Raw genomic sequence first — 13,400 nt, 5'->3', positions numbered from 1 at the left:
GCATTAAAGACTGCATTAGCAGTAGCATGACCCAATCCAAGTGCATTGTAAAAAGCCTTTTGCTTGCCAATTCAGAAAATGAGTTTGGAACGGAACTTTCCTGTGTGTGGCAATAAAGGTATACAGTAGGCTAATAGGCTAAGCAACAATATTGATTATTGTGAATGAAGGTTATCATGTGTGCTTGGCTCAGGAGATGCAAGAATTGCATATGTGACATAAGTTCTAAGTCTCCAATGGTGTTTGACATTCAGGGTTCTGGTAAGCTGTAGTATTAATAATATAATTAAGCAAGGCAAATTAAGAGATAAAAAAAGGATGATACAAATTTGATTCTCTAATGAGTTGAGAAGTATCACCAATAAGATCAATCATTGTTAAATCATCACTAACAGACCCTTTATTTGAATATGTTATCCTAGGGTCTACTGGAGCATATGTTAGTGTGGTAATGTCTGAGATACATTATTTTAAGAAAGAGGAACAGCTGGTTTTGAGCCTGAAGAAATGTTTCTTAAAACCAAATGGGTAACTTTGATTCAAGTCTATCATTTTTTTTTCTCACTTCTAATTTATGATGTCGATCAGACCTATTATTGAGGTCAGAGTGGCACCTATCGAGCATCTATAAAAGGCACGCTTTTATTAGAAATAAACCAATTCTCTAGCCTTTGTAGACATGACATCGTCCCTCGAGTCAAGTCAGCCTTTGGGTCAAGTTGTCCCACTTTTCAGGAATTATCATGGGATCAAACAATACATGACTGTTCAGACTTTAATAACTATCACAAACCCCAGTTGAAACTGACTTGATATATTCCATCAAAAGTTACATTTGATAATCTATACATTCCAAAGATTTAAGCTTCAAATGACATTGTTGGCCTTTGCATACGACACAAAGTGAATGAAGATCTCATCAAATTATCAGCCCATTCCATGAACATTTAGAACATAAAATTATTTTAAAATCAAAGAAGACATATCTTGATAATCTGATCTACCTATTAAATGAAACTGTAAAATTAACTCCCTATCTGTCTAGATATTGTTTGCTACCTAAATCAAGGGAACTTCTCATGAAAACTTATGCACATGGAACAACAATGAGCTGCCATTGTTTCTGAAAATAACAGACATTATCATTCTCCAAGCAGCTAAATTTAACACACAATAGCCCCATTCAGCCCAAAAAAAATTACATTCTCTACTAGTTGTTAAGAATATTACTAATATGTAAATATTGTATGAAGGGCTGATGGATAGAAACACTTCTTAAAGCATGCTAAACACCTATTATCATAAGTCAGCTTACATTATATATAACATACATTAGTCAAGTAACCTGAAATAACCAGTAAGATAAGAGAAACTAAATCTATCTTAATATGTAACCACAACTAAAACCTCTAGTATCATGACTAAGCAAGTACACAGGTCAAGGCCTACTTTCAAACGTTTTTAAATTAGACTATAGATAAAAATTAAATGTGAAATGTATTACAGCTTTGGTAATCATCCCAATCATTCAAGTTAATTTGATTATCAAATATGCCCTCTTTCTTTTCTCAATAGAAATTTGTGCTAAACTCTTTAACCTAGAAGTCATTAGTGCATATAATCACCTCATTATTCTTTGTGAAAGAGGTTTTTGGCAATGCTTAACTTTGGTTCTTATGATAGCATACTAGAGCCTATTTTTACATTAAATCTTATTGTAGGAGGAATTTGCTACAACCTTTAGCACTTGGTAGCCTTTGCAAGCATTAGTTTAACAAAAAACTTTCAAAACATAGATTTATGTCTGGCAGGATAGTCAACCCCAGTGTCACTGCATATGAAGGTTCATCATTTAGTACAGAAAAACTAGATCTTATTAGAACGTACTCTCCCTAAACATTAGATTCATAAAATTGGGAACAATGCTTTAATCCCCTCAGTCTACTCTCAAACTATAATACTAAACTGCCTAAATACTATAATGACTATGCAATCTGTGACAGTCAAATGAGCAGGGCTTCCCCTTTTTACATTTCACTAACCAGCTACTTTATTGTAGCTTCAACCCCCAACTCTTGTACTACCAACTCAACCTATTCTGCCATATGATTTTAAAAAACTTTGACATATACCCTTAGTCATAAAATCAAATTACCAGTATTTCAAAAAAACAGTAAAATCTCATGTTATGAGTAACTTTGAACACGAGCATCCAAATTTGAAATGGTTTTAGGGTATTGCATTGGCCTGCAAGGAAAAATTTTGCACTGTATGGGCATTTTTATTGGACAAGTACTAACGAGACTAGCATGAGATGTGCAGAAATCAGTCAAATAGTGCCTATATGCCACCCATGTAGTGTTAACAGTATTCTTACCCCATTCTGTTTCACATTAGATCGCACCCAACCTTGCTTAGAGCTTAGCTCTTCCACTCTCCAAACAGCACTCATAGAAGCATCATCTCGTGAGAGCTCTTTGGAATCGTTCTTTGTAGAGTTGTGACTGTTATTGTTCATCAAAAAGACATCTTACTTTGCATTGTAAAAATGTTATTTTCATTAGTAAAATAAATTTTTGAATATACTTACCCGATGATCATGTAGCTGTCAACTCCGTTGCCCGACAGAAATCTACGGTCGGGATACGCCAGCGATCGCTATCCAGGTGGGGGTGTACACAACAGCGCCATCTGTGAGTAGGTACTCAAGTACTTCTTGTCAACAAGAACTCAATTTTCTCCTCGGTCCACTGGTTCTCTATGGGGAGGAAGGGCGGGTTCTTTAATTCATGATCATCGGGTAAGTATATTCAAAAATTTATTTTACTAATGAAAATAACATTTTTCAATATTAATCTTACCCGATGATCATGTAGCTGATTCACACCCAGGGTGGTGGGTGGAGACCAGCATACATGTTAACAAAGAAGCTAAGTATCCCGTATTTCATTTTATCAGTTATTCAAAATAACATAAAATAAATAAGTACCTGGTAAGGAAGTCGACTTGAACCATTACTCTGCCTTTTTTTAAGTACGTCTTCCTTACTGAGCCTAGCGGTCCTCTTAGGATGCTGAACGACTCCTAGGTGCTGAAGTATAAAGGGCTGCAACCCATACTAAAGGACCTCATCACAACCTCTAACCTAGGCGCTTCTCAAGAAAGAATTTGACCACCCGCCAAATCAACCAGGATGCGGAAGGCTTCTTAGCCGACCGTACAACCCAAAGAACAACAATAAAAAGTATTCAAGAGAAAGGTTAAAAAGGTTATGGGATTATGGGAATGTAGTGGCTGAGCCCTCACCTACTACTGCACTCGCTGCTACGAATGGTCCCAGGGTGTAGCAGTTCTCGTAAAGAGACTGGACATCTTTGAGATAGAATGATGCGAACACTGACTTGCTCCCCCAGTAGGTTGCATCCATAACACTCTGCAGAGAACGGTTCTGTTTGAAGGCCACTGAAGTAGCCACAGCTCTCACTTCATGTGTCCTTACCTTCAGCAAAGCAAGGTCTTCTTCCTTCAGATGAGAATGTGCTTCTCTAATCAGAAGCCTGATGTAGTAAGAAACTGCGTTCCTAGACATCGGTAGAGAAGGCTTCTTGATAGCACACCATAAAGCTTCTGATTGTCCTCGTAATGGCTTTGACCTTCTTAAATAGTACCTTAGAGCTCTAACTGGGCAAAGTACTCTCTCTAGTTCGTTCCCCACCAAGTTGGACAGGCTTGGGATCTCGAACGACTTAGGCCAAGGACGGGAAGGAAGCTCGTTTTTAGCCAAAAAACCGAGCTGCAAGGAACATGTAGCCGTTTCAGATGTGAAACCTATGTTCCTGCTGAAGGCGTGGATCTCACTTACTCTTTTAGCTGTTGCTAAGCACAAGAGGAAAAGAGTTTTTAATGTGAGGTCCTTAAAAGAGGCTGATTGGAGCGGTTCAAATCTTGGTGACATTAGGAACCTTAAGACCACGTCTAGATTCCAGCCCGGAGTGGACAACCGACGTTCCTTTGAGGTCTCAAAAGACCTAAGGAGGTCCTGTAGATCTTTGTTGGTGGAAAGATCCAAGCCTCTGTGGCGGAAAACCGCTGCCAACATACTTCTGTAACCCTTGATCGTAGGAGCTGATAGGGATCTTACGTTCCTTAGATGTAACAGGAAGTCAGCAATCTGGGTTACAGTGGTACTGGTTGAGGAAACTGCATTGGCCTTGCACCAGCTTCGGAAGACTTCCCATTTAGACTGATAGACTCTGAGAGTGGATGTCCTCCTTGCTCTGGCAATCGCTCTGGCTGCCTCCTTCGAAAAGCCTCTAGCTCTAGAGAGTCTTTCGATAGTCTGAAGGCAGTCAGACGAAGAGCGTGGAGGTTTGGGTGTACCTTCTTTACGTGAGGTTGACGCAGAAGGTCCACTCTTAGAGGAAGAGTCCTGGGAACGTCGACTAGCCATTGCAGTACCTCGGTGAACCATTCTCTCGCGGGCCAGAGGGGAGCAACCAACGTCAACCGTGTCCCTTTGTGAGAGGCGAACTTCTGAAGTACCCTGTTGACAATCTTGAACGGCGGGAACGCATACAGGTCGAGATGGGACCAATCCAGCAGAAAGGCATCCACGTGAACTGCTGCTGGGTCTGGAATCGGAGAACAATACAACGGGAGCCTCTTGGTCATCGAGGTAGCGAATAGATCTATGGTTGGCTGACCCCACAGGGCCCATAGTCTGCTGCAAACATTCTTGTGAAGGGTCCACTCTGTGGGGATGACCTGACCCTTCCGGCTGAGGCGATCTGCCATGACATTCATATCGCCCTGAATGAACCTCGTTACCAGCGTGAGCTTTCGATCTTTTGACCAAATGAGGAGGTCCCTTGCGATCTCGAACAACTTCCTCGAATGAGTCCCTCCCTGCTTGGAGATGTAAGCCAAGGCTGTGGTGTTGTCGGAGTTCACCTCCACCACCTTGTTTAGCTGGAGGGACTTGAAGTTTATCAAGGCCAGATGAACCGCCAACAACTCCTTGCAATTGATGTGAAGTGTCCTTTGCTCCTGATTCCATGTGCCCGAGCATTCCTGTCCGTCCAGTGTCGCACCCCAGCCCGTGTCCGATGCGTCCGAGAAGAGACGGTGGTCGGGGGTCTGAACAGCTAAAGGTAGACCTTCCTTGAGAAGAATGCTGTTCTTCCACCACGTTAGAGTAGACCTCATCTCTTCGGAAACAGGAACTGAGACCGCCTCTAGCGTCATGTCCTTTATCCAGTGAGCAGCCAGATGATACTGAAGGGGGCGGAGGTGGAGTCTCCCTAACTCGATGAACAGGGCCAGCGATGAAAGTGTCCCTGTTAGACTCATCCACTGCCTGACTGAGCATCGGTTCCTTCTCAGCATGCTCTGGATGCATTCTAGGGCTTGATTGATCCTTGGGGCTGACGGAAAAGCCCGAAAAGCTCGACTCTGAATCTCCATACCCAGGTAGACAATGGTCTGGGATGGGACGAGCTGGGACTTCTCTAAATTGACCAGGAGGCCCAGTTCCTTGGTCAGATCCATAGTCCATCTGAGATTCTCCAGACAGCGACGACTTGTGGGAGCTCTTAAAAGCCAGTCGTCTAAATAGAGGGAGGCTCTGATGTCTGCCAAGTGTAGGAATTTCGCAATATTCCTCATCAGTCTGGTAAACACAAGAGGTGCCGTGCTTAGGCCAAAGCACAGGGCTTGGAACTGGTACACAACCTTTCCAAAGACGAATCTTAGGAAAGGTTGGGAGTCTGGATGGATGGGGACGTGAAAGTACGCGTCTTTCAGGTCTAACGAGACCATCCAGTCCTCCTGCCTGACCGCTGCTAGGACCGACTTCGTCGTCTCCATCGTGAACGTCTGCTTGGTGACAAAAGCATTGAGAGCACTGACGTCCAGCACCGGTCTCCAACCTCCTGTCTTCTTGGCTACCAGGAAGAGACGGTTGTAAAAGCCCGGGGATTGATGATCCCGGACTATGACCACCGCTTCCTTTTGTAGCAAGAGCGACACCTCTTGATGCAACGCTAGCCTCTTGTCCTTCTCCTTGTAGTTGGGAGAGAGGTTGATGGGAGACGTAGCTAGAGGGGGACTGCGGCAGAACGGAATTCTGTAACCCTCCCTTAGCCACTTCACAGACTGAGCGTCTGCACCTCTGCTCTCCCAAGCTTGCCAGAAGGTCTTGAGACTGGCTCCTACTGCTGTCTGGAGAGGAAGGCAGTCAAAACTTGCCTTTTGCGGACTTGGAACCCTTCTTGGACTTGCCACGGTGACTGTCTGCACGGGTACCTCCTCTGCTGGAGGCTCTGCCACGAAAGGGCGGGATGAACCTAGAAGCAGGTGTGTCAACTGCTGCAGGGCGGAAGGGTCTAGGCACGGAAGGTAAGGTTTTAGCCTTACGTGCAGAAGATGCCATAAGATCATGAGTATCCTTCTGGATAAGTGAGGCAGCCATCCCCTTGATCAGCACCTCCGGAAACAGACACTTGGAGAGAGGAGCAAACAACAACTCTGACTTCTGGCAAGGAGTGATACCAGCTGATAAGAAGGAGCAAAGATGTTCTCTCTTCTTAAGGACTCCTGATACATATGAAGCCGCAAGTTCACCAGACCCATCCCGAATTGCTTTGTCCATGCTAGACATGATCAGCATGGCCGAGTCCTTATCTGAAGGGGAAGTCTTCCTGCTTAAGGCTCCCAAACACCAATCGAGGAAGTTGAATATCTCGAAGGCACGAAAGACTCCCTTCAACAGATGATCTAAATCGGAAAAGGACCAGCAGATCTTCGAACGTCTCATAGCCAACCTGCGGGGAGAGTCAACCAGACTTGAGAAGTCGGCCTGGGCAGAGGCAGGAACCCCCAAGCCGGGTTCCTCTCCCGTGGCATACCAGACGCTCGACTTAGAAGCAAGCTTGGGAGGCGGAAAGACGAAAGAAGTCCTTCCCAGTTGCTTCTTGGACTGCAACCAGTCCCCCATAACCCTCAAAGCTCTCTTAGATGATCTGGCGAGAACAAGCTTGGTGAAGGCAGGCGCAGCAGACTGCATGCCCAGAGCAAACTCGGAGGGAGGAGAACGCGGGGTTGCAGACACAAACTGCTCAGGATACAAGTCCCTGAACAAGGCAAGGACTTTACGAAAGTCTAAGGAGGGAGCAGTAGACTTGGGCCCTTCAAAATCAGAGTGAGGCTCATCCAGATGTGCAGCTTCATCATCCGATACCTCATCCTCCGAAAGCTGAGTTGTAAGAGGTAAAGGCAGAGCAGAAAGCTGAACGGCTGAATCCGGCAGTACGGGTGCATGCGTACCTGCGGATCCAACATCATGCCGCTGCTGGTCGGTCTGCGAGCTGGCAACAACAAAAGCAGAGGGCTGGTGTGTGGGAGGGTCTGCGGTGGGATGAGGAGCATGCGGTATGGTATGCAGAGCATGCTGTAAGGTATGCGGCTCATGCTGCATGGTATGCGGAGCATGCTGTAAGGTCTGCAGAGCATGCTGCATGGGCTGAGGAGAATGCCGCATAGAGCTGGAACCCGGCAACTCCTGATGCGGCAGCTCACGCATGTTAGCAGATGGTGCAGCAAGAACATGCGTCTGGCAGGGTGGACTGCGTATCGGTGGTGGAGCTCTCACAGGTGGAGTGTGGGAGCAGGCAGCCGCAGTATCTGCTGAGCGCACAACCTCGGCGGGTTGTAGGTTAACAGGAGCCTTCTCAGCATGATACTCCTGCATGAATGCAGCAAGCTGAGACTGCATAGTCTGCAGCATGGACCACTTAGGGTCTACTGTGGTTGGAGCAACAACAGACGGAGCAGTAGCCTGTTGAGGGACCACTCTACCTCTCTTGGGAGGTGTGCAGTCATCAGATGACTGCGGCGAGTCCGAACTGACCCAGTGGCTACACCTGGGCCGTTGGACTAGCTCGGAAGGGACCTTACGCTTGAGCGGTCGTGAGACCTTGGTCCACCGTTTCCTCCTGGAAACCTCTTCCACAGACGAGGAATGTAAGGGCTCATTCGTCTGTATGTGGATGGGACGATCCTTAACAGATACGTCCGCAACCACTGAGGATACATCCGTGCGCCGATCAAGGCCTGCCGAACCCTTTGGTCCTTCGACATTGCTTCTCCCCTGGGCTTGGGAGCTTGCAAGAGGTCCCGGACTGGGAGGACGACTGGCACGCACAGATGTACCCTCATGCGCAACACTGACACTGACACTTTGCACATCACTAGCACTAACACTTCCCACTGCACTTTTCGCTTTCAGCTGTCTGACATCTGCCAAGAGCTGATTACGGTCATTAGCCAATGACTCCACTTTGTCACCGAGAGCCTGAATGGCACGCAACATATCCGCCATACCAGGCTGAGCACTCGTAGCAGGTTCGGGAGTCACCACCACAGGGGAAGGAAAAGGTTGAGGGGCATGGGGAGAGGAAAAATCCACAGAGCGAGAAGAACTCCTCCTATTTCTCTCCTTCTCTAACCTATGTGCATATCTAAGGAATTCGTTAAAATCGAATTCCGAAAGTCCAGCACATTCCCCACATCGATCTTCCAATTGACAGGATTTACCCCTACAATTGGAACATACGGTGTGAGGATCTATAGAGGCCTTCGGAAGACGCCTAGTACAAGTCCTAACACTACACTGCCTGTACTTAGGTACTTGAGACTGGTCAGACATCTTGAATTTAGAAGTAGTCAAGGGGGAATTCCAAAATCTAGCAAAGTTCGTTACCAATTAATCTAAATTAATTCCAAAAGCTTGCTAAGCTAATGAGAAAGCTTCCTGAATAGCGAAGGCTATAACTTTAGAGCAAATACATCACCAAATCGTGAACAAAGACTCCAAAATCAACAGCGTATCCAAGTAGGTCTTGCCGGCGGCACGACAGAGGAAAAATTGAGTTCTTGTTGACAAGAAGTACTTGAGTACCTACTCACAGATGGCGCTGTTGTGTACACCCCCACCTGGATAGCGATCGCTGGCGTATCCCGACCGTAGATTTCTGTCGGGCAACGGAGTTGACAGCTACATGATCATCGGGTAAGATTAATATTGAAAATTAACAGTACAGCACAGTAATACCCCTCTTTACATCGATTCAACATATGTCATTTCCGACTACTTCGCTCTCTTTAGATATTGAATACAAAAATAAAATCCAACTGGCATCGTTTTTTTTCCCACCTTTCACCAGTCTCTAAGTCATAAAATAACAATTAATACCGTACTGTAAAGTACTGTACTTCACCTGGAAGCTTAATAATGTAAGTACTATACCTGGTTTTTACATTATGATAGCAGGTAGTAAGTACTTTTTCATGTTTGGAAAATGTGTGAGCCTTTGAATATTGTAATTTCAAATGGAAAAAATCTGACCTATGTCTAAATTCAACTTACGTTTTGTCTCTTGGAACTAATTAATGATACGAAGATGATTAATGTAAAGTGAAAAAAGAAATTATTGTGAAGCATGAACACAGTATGCATGCAGCAGACCTATAAAATGATATTTTAATTATAAAATAAATTTTTGAATATACTTACCCGGTGAATATATAGCTGCAACTCTGTTGCTCGACAGACAAAAACTGTACAAAAAAACTCGCCAGCGATCGCTATACAGGTTGCGGGTGTGCCCATCAGCGCCATCTGTCGGCCAGATACCAAGCTCTATGTAAACAAAGACTCAATTTTCTCCTCGTCCCACTGCGTCTCTATTGGGGAGGAAGGGAGGGTCATTTAATTTATATATTCAGCGGGTAAGTATATTCAAAAATTTATTTTATAATTAAAATATCATTTTTAAATATTAAACTTAGCCGGTGAATATATAGCTGATTCACACCCAGGATGGTGGGTAGAGACCAGTAAAATATGTTTACATTTTATGAGCTAAGAGTTTTTATTTCATTTTAGAAGTTATCAAAATAACAAAAACAAAATAAATAGGTACCTGGTAAGGAAGTCGACTTGAACGGTTACTCTGCCTTATAAGTACGTCTTCCTTACGGAGCCTCGCGATCCTCTTAGGATGCTGATAGACCCCTAGGAGCTGAAGTATCAAGGGCTGCAATCCATACAACAGGACCTCATCAAACCCCTAATCTGGGCGCTCTCAAGAAATGACTTTGACCACCCGCCAAATCAACCAGGATGCGAAAGGCTTCTTAGCCTTCCGGACAACCCATAAAAACAACATTAAAAACATTTCAAGAGAAAGATTAAAAGGATATGGAATTAGGGAATTGTAGTGGTTGAGCCCTCACCCACTACTGCACTCGCTGCTACGAATGGTCCCAGTGTGTAGCAGTTCTCGTAAAGAGACTGGACATCCTTTAGATAAAAAGACGCGAACACTGACTTGCTTCTCCAATAGGTTGCGTCCATTATACTTCGCAGAGATCTATTTTGCTTAAAGGCCACGGAAGTTGCAACAGCTCTAACTTCGTGCGTCTTCACCTTAAGCAAAGCTCGGTCTTCCTCACTCAGATGTGAATGAGCTTCTCGTATTAACAATCTGATAAAGAATGATAAAGCATTCTTTGACATAGGCAAAGATGGTTTCTTAACTGAACACCATAAAGCTTCAGATTGGCCTCGTAAAGGTTTGGTACGCTTTAAATAGAACTTAAGAGCTCTCACAGGGCATAAGACTCTTTCTAGTTCATTGCCTACGATCTCCGATAAGCTGGGAATATCGAAAGATTTAGGCCAAGGCCGAGAAGGCAGCTCATTTTTGGCTAGAAAACCAAGTTGTAGCGAACAGGTGGCTTTTTCTGACGAAAATCCGATGTTCTTGCTGAAGGCATGAATCTCACTGACTCTTTTAGCCGAGGCTAAGCATACCAGGAAAAGAGTCTTTAGAGTGAGATCTTTCAGGGAGGCTGATTGTAACGGCTCAAACCTGTCTGACATGAGGAATCTTAGCACCACATCTAAATTCCATCCAGGGGTAGCCAAACGACGCTCCTTGGTGGTCTCAAAAGACTTAAGGAGGTCTTGAAGATCTTTATTGTTGGAAAGATCTAAGCCTCTATGCCGGAAGACCGATGCCAACATGCTTCTGTAGCCCTTGACAGTGGGAGCTGAAAGGGATCGTCCTTTTCTCAGGTATAAGAGAAAATCAGCTATTTGAGCTACAGAGGTACTGGTCGAGGATACAGAAACTGACTTGCACCAGTCTCGGAAGACTTCCCACTTCGACTGGTAGACTCTAATGGTGGATGCTCTCCTTGCTCTAGCAATCGCACTGGCTGCCTCCTTCGAAAAGCCTCTAGCTCTCGAGAGTCTTTCGATAGTCTGAAGGCAGTCAGACAAAGAGCGAGGAGGCTTTGGTGTACCTTCTTTACGTGAGGCTGACGTAGAAGGTCCACCCTTAGAGGAAGACTTCTGGGAACGTCTACTAGCCATCGAAGTACCTCGGTGAACCATTCTCTCGCGGGCCAGAGGGGAGCAACTAACGTCAACCTTGTCCCTTCGTGAGAGGCGAACTTCTGCAGTACCTTGTTGACAATCTTGAACGGTGGGAATGCGTAGAGATCCAGATGTGACCAATCTAGGAGGAAGGCATCTATATGTATTGCTGCTGGGTCCGGGACTGGGGAGCAATAGATTGGAAGCCTCTTGGTCAGCGAGGTTGCAAAGAGATCTATGGTTGGTTGGCCCCAAGTGGCCCAAAGTCTCTTGCACACATCCTTGTGGAGGGTCCATTCTGTTGGAATTACTTGCCCTTTCCGACTGAGACAATCTGCTATGACATTCAAGTTGCCTTGGATGAACCTCGTTACAAGGGAGATGTCTTGACCTTTTGACCAGATGAGCAGGTCCCTTGCGATCTCGTACAACGTCAGTGAGTGGGTACCTCCTTGTTTGGAGATGTACGCCAAGGCCGTGGTGTTGTCTGAGTTTACTTCCACCACTTTGCCTCGAAGGAGAGACTTGAAGCTTTTCAAGGCCAGATGTACTGCCAACAGCTCCTTGCAGTTGATATGCATGCTCCTCTGACTCGAGTTCCACAGTCCTGAGCATTCCCGACCGTCTAGTGTCGCGCCCCAGCCCACGTCCGATGCGTCCGAGAAGAGAACGTGGTTGGGAATCTGAACAGCCAGGGGAAGACCCTCTCTTAGGTTGATATTGTCCTTCCACCAAGTCAGACAAGACTTCATCTTTTCGGAAATCGGGATCGAGACCGCTTCTAGCGTCTTGTCCTTTTTCCAGTGAAAAGCTAGATGGTATTGAAGCGGACGGAGGTGTAGTCTTCCTAGTGACACAAATTGTTCCAGGGATGACAGCGTCCCTACCAGACTCATCCACAGCCTGACTGAGCAGCGTTCCTTCTTCAGCATGTTCTGGATGAATAACAGGGCTTGACTTATTCTGGGGGCCGACGGAAAAGCCCGAAAAGCTAGACTGTGAATCTCCATCCCTAAAGACACAATAGTTTGGGATGGGACCAGTTGCGACTTTTCCAAATTGACTAGGAGTCCCAATTCCTTGGTCAGATCTAGAGTCCACTTGAGATCCTTCAGACAGCGACGACTGGAAGAGGCTCTGAGAAGCCAGTCGTCCAAATAAAGGGAGGCTCGGATGTCCGATAAGTGGAGGAATTTGGCCACATTCCTCATCAGCCTCGTAAACACGAGAGGAGCTGTGCTTAGGCCAAAGCACAGGGCCCGAAACTGGTAGACCACTTTTTCGAAAACGAATCTCAGAAAAGGTTGGGAGTCTGAGTGAATGGGGACATGGAAGTAGGCATCCCTTAGGTCTAGGGAGACCATCCAGTCTTCCCTTCTGACCGCTGCTAAGACTGACTTTGTGGTCTCCATGGAGAACTTCGTCTTTGTGACAAAGACATTCAGAGCACTGACGTCTAGCACCGGTCTCCACCCTCCTGTCTTCTTTGAAACTAGGAAGAGGCGGTTGTAGAATCCCGGTGATTGAAGGTCCGAGACTTTGACCACCGCTCCCTTCTCTAGCAAAAGAGACACTTCCAGTTTCAGGGCTTGTCTCTTTTCTTCCTCTCTGTACCTGGGAGAGAGATCGATGGGAGACGTTGCTAGAGGGGGTTTGTGTACAAAAGGGATTTTGTACCCCTCTCTGAGCAACTTCACAGATTGTGAATCTGCGCCTCTCCTCTCCCAGGCTTGCCAGAAGTTCTTGAGTCTGGCTCCCACTGCTGTCTGAAGTTGCGGGCAGTCAGACTCTGCCCTTAGAGGACTTGGATCCTTTCCTCTTCCCTCGCTTCCCTTCGGCACGAGCACCTCCTCTGCTGGAGGCTCTGCCACGAAAGGGCGGAATAAAGCGAGACGCTGGAGTGTCTATCCTCGGTCTAGCGGAAGATGAAGGCAAAGGGGGGGCTTTGCGAGCTGAGGAC

The 13,400-nt window shown here is 45.8% G+C and overlaps 1 protein-coding gene across 1 annotated transcript in view; it reads right to left on the bottom strand.

Moving 5' to 3' along the window:
• The window catches only part of Strump (WASH complex subunit strump), a 191,819-nt gene that overhangs the window by 106,974 nt on the left and 71,445 nt on the right, over nucleotides 1-13,400 (bottom strand). The window lies entirely within an intron of this gene.

Source organism: Palaemon carinicauda, chromosome 4, assembly GCF_036898095.1.
Source record: "Palaemon carinicauda isolate YSFRI2023 chromosome 4, ASM3689809v2, whole genome shotgun sequence".
In the NCBI taxonomy this organism is placed as follows: Eukaryota; Metazoa; Arthropoda; class Malacostraca; order Decapoda; family Palaemonidae; genus Palaemon; species Palaemon carinicauda.
This window is presented reverse-complemented; position numbering and strand designations above follow the sequence as displayed.